The following is a 12674-nucleotide window of genomic DNA, read 5'->3' on the forward strand; positions in this document are numbered from 1 at the left end:
TGCATTAGCTGTATTCTTAGATATCTTATTGGTTTTGTGTCTACTGTGAATGTGATTGTGTTATTGATTTGGTTCTCAGCCTGAATGTTATTGGTGTATAGAAATGCTACTGATTTTTGTACATTGATTTTGTATCCTAAAACTTTACTGAATGGGTTTATCAGATCTAGGAGCCTTTGTGCAGAGACTATGGGTTTTTCTAGGTAGAGAATTTTCTCATCTACAAGGAAAGATAGTTTGACTTCCTCTCTTCCTATTTGAATGTCAAGTCTTATTTTTTTTAAGCTTGTTAGGACAGGTCCGGTGTCATTTTTACTTTAGGACAAATTTAACCATACTGCAAGTGCTTCACACTTTTGGAGTGTCTACAAACCATCTTAGTGTTTAGGTCTTAATTCTGAGCACACTTTTTGTCAAATTTCAGATGTCTTTTGGATCATTGTGGGATTTGTCCATATTACGGCTCCTGGTTGTTCTTGGCCTTGTCCTGCAGAGTTTCTCCCCGTGAAACATAGGTGACTATTCAGATAAACATTCAATAACATTCCTTTGCCGATTTATGGAGTTCTTTCTCTATGTATCAATTTTTATCTCCTACTCCTTTCTTTAAGCTCTAGATATCTTGTCCATCCTGAACTTTGTTCAATATCTCCTCAACTCAATGAGCCCACCATACTGTGTTTGGACAACCTCTCCATGCCTTGGTCAATAAATTGTCTCCAGACAAAAAGCTCTAATAAACTTAAGTTGCCATTTGTTTTTCTTCTTGCAAAGGTCACAGTTCTGTTCTGCCTGATGTCCAAAAGTATAAAGCATGTCATTTATTTTATTCAGTTTCTCATTATTTATGGCAAGAGGGCAACTCTCCATCAGTTATTTGTTCCCAGAAGTAGAACTGTATAAGCCACATATTTTCATAAAATACGACTAATCTTTTAAAATTTCTTTCTTGAATTATTGTTTCCTTATCATCTCCAAATTTATAGATTTTTTTAATGCACAATCGTTCTTTTTTTAAATCCTTAACTTTTTTTGTTTTGTTTTTATTTTCAAAACTCTGATTTGTCTTTAAAAACAATAGCATACTTAATATAAGTGGCTATTAGAGCTTATTGCTCGTTCAGACCTATTTCTTCAGTGGACTTTTTAAGTGTGATGGCTGCACTTCCCTGATGTTATATAAGCAGAAATTTGGAAATAAGACTACTTTTAAATGACATTCACACTATAACTAAAAAGAGCATTTTTCTGCAACAAGATTCACATCAGCAGCTCTAGTTTTTCCAAAGCAGATTTTTTCTTTCTTTCTTCCTTTTTTCCCCCCGTTTCTTTAGGGAACAGTACTTACATTTTGGCCTGAGGAAAAACACTCTGCTGACTCAAAATTGAGAAGAGATAGGAGGGTAATTTAAGAAGCTATCCTGTTAGAAAAAAAAAATCAATTCTTCCTCTCGATTTCTACACAACCACCATTCCTATTCTGTAATCTTGATAGCTTTGAGTTTAGAGACTCCCATTTTTTATCACTAAAATGAATGGCTCCCAAGTCCAATAAAAAGCTCTCTTTTGTTGTAGGCTAAAATTCCTCCATGTTATCTATGTATTCTAGGAAAATTTTAGAATCTTTGGTCTATTGAAGTTTCCTTTCTTATTCTTAATATTGCTATAGATTTATTAATTTATTGTATTTTATGTCTCTTCATTTACATTTTATGAGGATTTAGCAGGGATAGAAGTAAAACATATATTCTCAATCTTCTCTCTGGTATAGTTGCCTGAGGATTTTTTTAATGATATATTCTGCATTTTAAAACTTCTTTGCTTTCTCTTCTACACGATGTGAATAAAACACATGTCTTTCTTGCAGCATTGTTTGAGAATAAATCTAAACCCACTATGTATATATCATGTCTTCCAGTGTGTATACATACTGGAAAGTATTTGGTATTTGTAGACAATTGAGTTAAATATTTTGATATAATGTTTCCATTAAGCACAAATTTCAGAAGAGGAAGAGAAAAAGAAACAAATTTTAAAAAACATGATCTATTTATGAGTTTTGTAACATTCATTGTCATGTGCTTTGTCTTTCATTGCTATGTATCAAATTTTTTAGGCTCGGGCTAATTTAGTTTGGATGGTGTCTTGTGCAACCTCACACAAGCAGTAATGATGGACTGCTTTAATGGAGATTCTGGGAAGGCTCCACTCCTTTCTGCTTCTTAATGTTCTCATGAACGTGATTAAATAATTTTTGGCAATATTGTCATATAGACCTGACAAAGATACCTCTCCCTAGAAATTTGAGAATTGGGGAGTTTCTGTCTATTTAAAAGTTCCTCTCTATTTAAAAGATAGCTTAGTCTCTAATAAAAATAATTCACTCTTTAAATCAGTCAGTCTTTCACTTGAGTAGGTAAGGAAAACTTTCCAGCCTCCACTTGTATTTCCTTCCAGTTAGTCATGATTTCCAGATATCAAAAAGCACTAAATAGATTTTACCAGCTCTGTAATTTCACAGGCCATTATATAACACTAAAAAAACCTTACTACTAGTGAAATAAGTTGCTTAACTAACTTTTAAAATATAACTCAACTCCAGAATCTAATTTCATGTAGAATGTTTCAAAACTCACTGAATTCTTAACCCAGAATTTATGTTGGAAGTGATAATTTCTGATAACCTGTGAACTCATTATTTTCAAGCATGTATGCCTTTGCTATGTTGTAATTAATTGCCAGAAATAATATTATTTCTATATCATCCTTAAGATTCTTGCTCATTATCATGTGTTTCAAAATTGGCAACTCCCTCCCATATGGCTTTTGAACATTTTCAAGCTTAGACAGTTATAAATGGTAATTATTGATAAGCTTCCATCCTGCAAGTTTCATGTTGTCTCCCCTCAAATATGCATTATATGTATACATACATATAAATAAAACATGTTTACATGTATAAATAAATATAAGAAATAATATGTACATATCCTTTTTTTTTTTTTTTTTTTTAGACAAGGTCTCACTCTGTCACCCAGGCCGTAGTGCAGTGGAGTGATCACAGCTCACTGCAGCCTCAACTTCCTGGACTCAAATAATCCTCCCAGTAGCTAAGACTACAGGCACACACCACCATGCTCTACTATTTTTAGATATATATTATCTTTTACAGAGTAGTTTATATTCTCTTTGTCTAAAAAAATTAATTAAAAGTTACTATCCAAAGGGAAGGTGAGCTTAATTGATAGTACTCTCCTCACCCAGTGTAGTAGTATTTATCAATATTTTCCCCTATGCTATGGTGAGAAATATATAGTCCCTTGTTACTCAGCACATGTCTATATGTACACATGTACAAATAAAAATTAAAACATGTTTCATAAAATTACTTTATTATATATACTGCATCTTATATCTATTTTTTAAAATAATATTTGTGGACCACTATGTTGATTTCATTACCTATAATCTAGCATCTCCAGATCCTTTGTAATTATGAGGCATCTGTCATTGTATCAGGAAAGGGCTAGAAAGTTCTCATCCCTTATTTTGGTTTGTTCAGTTTAGAGTACGAACCTAGGACATGGTCTTGTTCAGTTGGATACTTCCAAGAGGGACATTGGCCTATTATAGTTTTCACTGAAATATAGTAGCTTTATAGAAGTGAATAAAGAGCTTCATTATTTATTATTTAAGAATACTTATGCAAATAATACCAAAGTTAAGAAATGGTGTCATATGGTGACATTTTCAAAGCCCTCTGATGGCCCTGAATAATCCATATATCCTCCATCCTTCATCCTCTCCAAAGGTAAGCACTGTCTTGATTTTACCATTTTCTTGCTACATTTTTATTTTTTACTACCAAAACATTTATCTCTAAGTTTTGTAATTAACTTTTGATTGTTTTAAAATTTTATATTACTAGAAAGCTGTTATATGTTCCACATGTTTTTTTACTCATCATTATATTTATAATGTCCACTCTGATGCTGCATTTAGTTACATTTCATTCATTGTTCTTGCTATATTGTATTCTGTTGTGTGACTATACCAACAATTTATTTTTTAAATGTTGATTAAAAGACATATTTTTCTAGTCTTGGATTATTATAATTAATAGTGTTATGAACATTATTCTTTGTGACTCTTGGTGTGTGTGGACACCTTTCTAAAATAAATATATTTAGAAGTGTAATTGATCATAATGTTTGCTTATGTTCTACAGTAGTAGAAAACCACTGTGATCCAAAGCAGTCATTTCAACTTACACTCCCATCATAAGTGTATGAAAGTTCCAGCTGCCTTGCATTATCACTAATACTATGTATTATCAGTTTCTATTTTTAGGCAAATTATTCAATCATGGTGTCTATAAATCTCCTTTTGGATTTAATTTTCTTTCACTGATCACTAATGAAGTTGAGCATATTTTCCTTTGTTTTTACATCATTTGGAATTTCTCCTTTTTCAGATTCCTTTTTAACTATTTTGGCCTTTTTAATTGGGGCTTCTGTCTTTTTGCAATTGATTCGTATGAATATATTCTTTGGATATAAATTATTTTGTTATATGTGTTTCAATACCTTGTCTCACTCTATAGATTGATTTTTAATTATTAACAGTAAAATAAATTTTAAAGCAAGTTTGTTTTTTACCTTCATGTTTAATTTTTTTTTGTTCTTTTAATAACATTATGCCTAGCTTTTATCACAACCTTCTCCAGCCTATCTAGAGGTTATCACTGGCTGTTGTGGCAATGATACCCCAGTTTTTCTTTATATTTTTACAATCTATTTATGCATAACTACATATGTTTAAAGTTTATTTACTTGCCTTATTATATAAATGATGTCATGCTTTATATAATCTTTTATGCATTGCTTCTTTTGATTAATATCTTTATATAGTTCTTGGTATTTTCATTGATCAGGAGTATTTCTATGCATATATAAAACCATTTTCCTTACTTTTTCTTAGAGATGTATGAGTCTGTTTCTGGGGTTTCTAATTTGCTTTATTATCCCATCGTGAATCTTACATCAATATCACACTAAAAATAAATTAATAGTATGTATTTATATCTGCTACTACATATTCTCTAAGTTTGTACTTCTACTTCAGTATTAACTTGGGTGTTCATATGCCTTTGAATTTCCAAATAGTTTTGGAATAACCTTGATAATTTCCACACAAATATTGACTATATTTTGATTGGGATTATTTTGATTATATTAATCAACTTTTATAAAATTGGCATCCTTAGCACATTTAATAATTTACTCATGAATATTGTACATTTTTCCATTTATTTAGTTCTTTTAAAATTGCTTTTAACAATGCTTTCTTGCTTTGTGATGATTTTTGCTTATTTTTAATTAAGCTTATTTCTAGATATTTTATATTATTTGTGCTATTCTAATTGTATCATAAATCAGTTATGTTTTCTAAATTGTTTGTTACTGGTTTATAGAAACAAAATAGACATTTGTTTATTTACCTTATATTCAGTAACCTTGCTAAATTTATTTGTCCTTTCCGTTAGGTTTTCTCTAAATATTTTGCTCTATTTTCTATATACAAAGTCATGTAATCTATAACTGGAGGAGGCTGTAGGTGTTCTTTTCCAATATTTATTTTGTTGTTTCTCCTATTTTTTGTATTACTGATGTAGCTAAGATTAATGTTACAGTGTCGCTCACAAAAATTCTTGTCTGACAGACACTGATCTCTGGAAGAAGATAATATTTTACCATTAAGAGTGATGTCTGCTGTAGTAGTTTGTAAATATCTTTATCAGGTCATATTTGAGAACCTTACTTTTATCCCTGGATATAATCCATTGACAGAAAGTAGATCCCTGATTTTTAAAAACCCAATGTTATGAACTTTATCTTTTAACTACAGTAAGCCAATTTTTATTTTATATTATTGCTGACGTGTTTATATCTGACATACTATTTTGTAACTTTTTTGTCCTACCTACTCTGTTCATTTTTTAATGTCTAGCTTTCTTTCTAATTCACATTTTTACTCATCCCATTTTCTTTATTTTTTTATTTTTTATTTTTATTTTTTTAAAATTTATTTATTTATTGTTATTATACTTTAAGTTTTAGGGTACATGTGCACAATATGCAGGTTAGTTACATATGTATACATGTGCCATGCTGGTGCGCTGCACCCACTAACTCGTCATCTAGCGTTAGGTATATCTCCCAATGCTATCCCTCCCCCCTCCCGCCACCCCACAACAGTCTCCAGAGTGTGATGTTCCCCTTCCTGTGTCCATGTGTTCTCATTGTTCAATTCCCACCTATGAGTGAGAATATGCAGTGTTTGGTTTTTTGTTCTTGCGATAGTTTACTGAGAATGATGATTTCCAATTTCATCCATGTCCCTACCATTTTCATACTTTTAGTGGTTATATTAGAAATCCCAGCAGCAGACTTGAAGCCTTCTGTAGCCCTGGAAAGTGACCTGCATCGGATTCTGTGGCCCTTCTTTCCTGTGACTGACAGTCCTACTATAGCTCCTGGCTTCAAACATTGAGTTTACATCTGGCTCACTATCTTACTTGGAATCCTTAGTTTCTATTACCCCATAAACCTGAACTCCCAGGTACCTCTGCCTGATTTTGAACACAGAGACCAGTATGTATGTGGCTTAAGCCTTGCTCACACTTGGAGTTTCTTCTGCATGTTGATCCATGCAAATATTTATCATATTTTTCCCCATATGGGCCTTTAACATAAATTTTACACTTTATAATTTATCTATCTCTGTTTAGAGAAGCAGTGTGTCTCACAAATTATAATTGCAATTTTTACCTAGCTGGAATTTCTAACTTAGTTTCTACTGTCTGAATTTGTATAGCCCTAATCCAGACTAGAGAGAATGGTGGCTTAGACTATAATGGTGGCAGGAGGGAGAAGTTTATCCATTTGAGATATGTACATTTTGTATCAAATTTTATAATAGTCTGTGAATAAATATGGGTGGCAGGGTACCCAGGAGTTAAAAAAAATCTTTCAGTCTTGGTTTGAGCATTTGGATAGATTTAGCATAATTTATTGAAGTAGGAGAAACTTTAATTTTTAGGAGTTGCAATTTAAGAGTTTACTTCTGAACATATTGAGATGAAATACTGGTGAAACACAAAAGTGGATATATCAAGCAGATTGTTGGATACATGAGGGGCTCAGTACAAAACCTAGGCTAAAGACAAAGTTGGGAGTTGCTAGCTTATAAATGGTATTGTAAGTCATTCTCCCTGGTTGATGCTTCTTTGCTCTAGTCTATTAGGTTGACTTTTTGCAGTCACATATGTTTACTAATTCTGACCCTAGGAACTGACCTTCCAACCTTCTGTGTACAGAACTACCTCCTCCATTTTATATGATTCCTGAGTTTTCACTTATTCAGTTATTTTTTAAACATTTAAATGACAAGCAAGAGTGGCTCGTAACTAAGTCCAGTGAACATTCATTGACTCATCATTAAGAGACGGCTATGGGACAGAACAGGGAGGTTAATCCAGGTAAAAGTTAGGCTGGAACTTTTGTTCTCATTTGTTAGGATATTTAAAAAAGTACTTGAGTTATTGTACATGCTTTTTTTCTTTCAAATAGAAATTCAAAGTTCATATAAACTATTCTTTCAAAAATTTAAGGCTTTTTCAGATATCAGACTCATTTTAAATATAAAGATCCATATTCTCAAGAATTTATTTAATGACTTAGTTTGTGAAAATGAATAAAATGATAATTTATTGATAATAAGGAGAACTCAAAGTAAGATACAGATATCTGTGTTGCTTCAATGGAAATAAGTTCTAAGAAACGCATTATTAGGTGATTTCATCATTGTGTGAACAAACCTGTACAGCAGGTTACTGTACTGAACACTGCAGGCAATTGTAACACAATGGTAAGTATTATGTATCTAAATATGTTTACTCATATAAAATCTAGAGTAAAAACATGGTTTTAAAATTAAACAATACCCGTATTGGCCACTTCCTGTGAATGGAGCTTGTGGAACTAGAATTTACTCTGGGTGAGTCAGTGAGTGAGGTTTAAGTGAATTTGAAGGCCTAGGACATTGTTGTACTTGACTGTAGATTTTTAAAACACAGTAAACTTACCCTACAGTGAATTTATAAAAAATTTTTTATTCAGTAAATTAACTTTAGCTTACTGTAACTGTTACCTTATAAATGTTATTTTTAAACTTTGTAATAACACTTAGCTCAAAATGTATTGTATAGCTGTACAAAACCATTTTATTTATTTATATCCTTATTCTATAAGTTTTTTCTATTTTTGCTTTAATTTTTTTTTTTTACTTTTTAAATTTTCTTGTTAAAAACTAAGACATAAGAACACACATTAGCATAGGCCTTCACAGGGTCAGGATGATCAATATCACTGTCTTCCACCTCCACATCTTGTTCCATTGGAAGGTCTTCAGGAGCAATAACATGCGTGATGCTGTCATCTCCTATAATAACAATACCTTCTTCTACATTACCTCCTGGAGGACCTGTCTGAGGCTGTTTTATAGTTAACTTTTAAAATATAAGTAGAAGGAGTACACTATAAAATAACAATAAAAAGTGTAGTATGGTAAATATATAAACCAGTAACCAGTTATTATTATTATCAAATATTGTGCACTATACATAATTGCATATCATATACTTTTATACAACAGGCTTATTTACACCAGCATCATCACAAACATGTGAGTAATATGTTGTGCTATGACATTATGTTGGCTCTGGCGTTACCAGGTGGTAGGAATTTTTCACCTCCATGAAAATCTCATGAGACCACAGTTGTATATGCGTTCCACCATTATGTGGTTTATGACTCCATATATTCTGTACTTACTTATATTCAAGTTATCATTAGTAGTAACTGCCAACATTCATTTAATCAGATAGGAGGCCAGTTTTCAAACTAATATATAAGAAATAGAATATTGACATAGCCTTAGAAATAGAGCAATTTCAGAATGTATAATGTATAATGTAATGAAGGTTTCTACTAGAATAGAAACACTAATATCTGAGGAAAAAAAAGTACCTGGTTCCATATAGTTGAAAATAATGTCTTTTATTCTAAGTGTTAGACTACTTCTTAACAGTGCAGTGAACCCAGATTTCCCTGCTGTCTACATCATGAGTAATACCACATTTTGATAAATCAGTATCAATAAGTGAAAAATGAGGAGGCTTTCTGTTGTTTTAAAATACATAATAAAAGAGCCAAATCATCTTCACAGGAAACTATTAGGTTGATTTCCTGACCTGATTTTACATTTCTGATATGCAGAGCTGCTCCTTGGTTCACTGGTGTTATGCCTGAATCAGTCCTCCGCCGAGTCTTTGCTACCAAAAGTGAAAGTTGTCAAGGCAGTTTAGTAAGTGCCATTATAATGAACAAGCAGTCTCTGGACTCTGTGCTTTAAAAATCCAATAAACAGACTTTGACTGCACTATTTTAACTCTGTTAATTAAAGTAAGGACCATTTGATGGAAATGAGAGGTGGATTATGGAGGCAACTATAATTTTGTTTTCTTTTTGCCTCTCCCTTTCCTGCTCCAACCTATGTGAAGGGTAGATAGGCTATAATTGTAACAGGGATCTGGGCCACTTAATAAATGTTTAATTACATTCAGATCTGTTCACTAAGCTCGTGAGTTATTGTCAGCCAGTTAATAGAACATTAATTAAAAAGCATATTCATAGAGGTAAGGATAATTTTCATGTGACAAGTTTCTACCTGCTTTTAGAGCTCTAATGGAGAGTCTCAGCTAATTAGCATCATTTCACAAAATACCAGACCTTTGTGTCATTTAATAAAATACATCTCATGACAGCAGCATAGAATGTAAAGGAACAGTTGTGTAGGGGTGCCATCCAGATTGATTGTGTGGCTGGAAGTTAAGAAAGAATGAAGTTATAGAAGTAAGTTTTAAAGCCCTGAGTGAGAGAAAAAATGTGTACGTTCAAAACTGTTTTCTTGGATTTTTAATATAGTTTATGGAAAATGTGTCTATAAATACTACATGAGATTTTGTATTTGCTGGAATTCCTCTTCCTTTACATCCTTTTCCCAGGGCATTCTAATTTTACATATTTGTGATATCAGAAATTCAATAAAATGCTGATATAGGATACTGATTTTTTAGGGTTATGATGTTGAAATAATAATGCATTTAAAATTATAAACATATTTTGCATGCCTACCAAAGGAAGGCCACTGTTCTAGGGCTTAAATTTTAATTTTAATCTTGTTCATAAAATCGTGCAGCTTTCTTGTTGCAGGAATAGAACAAGATCCTCTATCTCATGGTGATTTACACTCTTGATATTTTGGAAAATACACACATCATACAGGTGCACTGAATTAATAATTCCTTTAACAACTCTTAATTTTTAAGGAAAATTTGATATTATTAGCTAATCACTACTCAAGATATCATACGTTTTTAATAATGATTAGTAGTCATTGTAATAATGAATGCTAAAATGTAGCTGTACTTATATCCGATATTTATTATGCTTTGTATGTATCAGGCAGTATCTTGGTGCTGTATAATCATTGCCTGATTTAGCTTTAAAAATATTCCCATTTTAAAAATTAGGCGACTGAAGCAAAGAGCAGTTGCATAACTGGTCCAAGGTCACAGAGACAATGCATGTCCAAGCTTGGATTCAAATTTAGGCCTATCTTTCTTCCAAGCTAATGGTTTTAGCCACCACACTTCACTGCTTTAAAACAAACTAAAAAATGAAAGCACATTATGAAGGAAACATTTTTTATAACTACAATCTAATCAGTAACTTTTGTTCTTTGTATTCCTAAAACAGGTCATTGTGTGAAATGATGAAATGCATCTTCATAAAAAAGTGCAAGAACTTGAACTTGAGAAGAAAAATATAAAAGGAAAAATATTCTAGAGTCAGATGTGGAAATCACCATGTCAGATTATGAAGCTGGAATTTATTCTTTGAAAAATAGAAGAAAACAAGATAAAACTATGAAGAATGCATTGCTGCTGCTTTAACAATACTCAGAGATGTAAGTTTATTACACACATGTACTAGTATGTAAAAATCATTGTCCATGTGGAGTTAAGAGCCCCAGAACTTTGTGTTCCTGGTCAGACTCACTCTTCCTTTTTGTCTGGCCATCACAGCCTTATTACTACCTTGTATCTTGGCAATACAAGGGCAAATTCCATTCTGCTCTTCATTCCTGCCTACATCAGTCTAAAACTCTAATGTCATCCTACAGCCCTAGACTCTCATATTCTGTACATTGCCTGTTATCACCCCATATCCTGGCTCATTCCAACTCCTGAAACCTTTCCACTGTGGCTTTCAAAACCCATTATCTAAACTATTTGTATCATCAAGTTCTTCTCTGACTGCTCTCTACGTCTTCTTGCTCTAATGAGAATCTGAGTCCTTCCTGAGGACACTATTTCCTTTTCATCCCTCTCAAGATGTGATTATTGGACAGACATACCCCCTTATCTGGAATTAAGATATATGTCATTTGGGTCCCCAGTGCTGTTATAGATCTGTCACTTTTCCTCTTCCTCAAACCCCCTGGTTTTGAATCACATAATTTCATGTCTCCAGGTAGTACTAGCAACTATCTTCCTTGCTGTGGTCACTTTTAGATTCTTGGATTACTCACCTTCATTCCTTAGAGATTTTGGGTTCAGGCTTGTTGTCATTTTCTTCAATAGTAGTTTCGTGATAATTCAAGTGTTTTTAATAACCGTGTAGATGATCCTTTCAATACCACGAATTACCAGTTGTTTAACTCGCTTCCCTTTGATTATCTTTTGCTAACTCCACTTCAGCTATTCATTTATGATTGATAAAACTTTATTTCCTTTACAATCTCAATTTCAAATACCTTCTATCAGACACCATTTCCTATTTCTCCACTTCAATCCTTCAAGAATTCTAATTCCCACATTTTTTTTAACGGAGGCAGTATTTGCTATCCATTGTTGCTATGTTTCACTTTTCCTTCCCCATAACAGGTTTATTATTAAAGTAGCTTAGACCCTATGGCTCCTCATCATCATCACACTCATCCCTTTTAACATTTACCATACTTACCCGGAAAATTCCAACACTAATAAAAATCTCTACTTATACACACCTGCATTCAAGAAGCTGATTGTTGCAGATGAAAGATTCACAAACCTGCTTACAGGTTTCATTTTAAATTTATGATGCTAACCAGAAATGGTCCCTTAGTGCAGCCACACAATCCTGTTTTATTTTCCTGCTCAATTCACCCTTCCATTACCATAGATAACTACTTCATGCTTTCTCTGCCCTTCTCAAACCTCCAAATTTTCCTATAATTTCCTCCTTCTAGACTTAGAAATTTTCTTTGTATTTCACTGAAGAAAACGACTTCTTTTGGCTCCCACTGTCATATCTATGTATCTTTCTGCATCTGTTCCTGAAAGTCTTGCCTGCTCACTTTTTACTGGGAATGGACCCTGTACCCCTCAGGCATCCCCTTTATTGAGGCTCTGTTTCCTTTTCTTTCTCAATTATTCAAGACTCTAGATCCAGGAATAAATCTGTTTCTCATGTGATTAATCTTTTCCTTAAACTAGAAAATAGGGATTC

The 12674-nt window shown here is 32.6% G+C and overlaps 1 long non-coding RNA gene across 2 annotated transcripts in view; it reads left to right on the forward strand.

The window, feature by feature from the left end:
- Positions 1-12674, forward strand: part of LOC112204754 (uncharacterized) — a 768426-nt gene that overhangs the window by 609307 nt on the left and 146445 nt on the right. For both annotated transcript variants that reach the window (XR_010147530.1, XR_008538022.2), the window contains one exon: positions 10881-11091. This is a non-coding gene — a long non-coding RNA (uncharacterized LOC112204754). The remainder of the gene's footprint in view (positions 1-10880; positions 11092-12674) is intronic.

Source organism: Pan troglodytes, chromosome 9, assembly GCF_028858775.2.
Source record: "Pan troglodytes isolate AG18354 chromosome 9, NHGRI_mPanTro3-v2.0_pri, whole genome shotgun sequence".
In the NCBI taxonomy this organism is placed as follows: Eukaryota; Metazoa; Chordata; class Mammalia; order Primates; family Hominidae; genus Pan; species Pan troglodytes.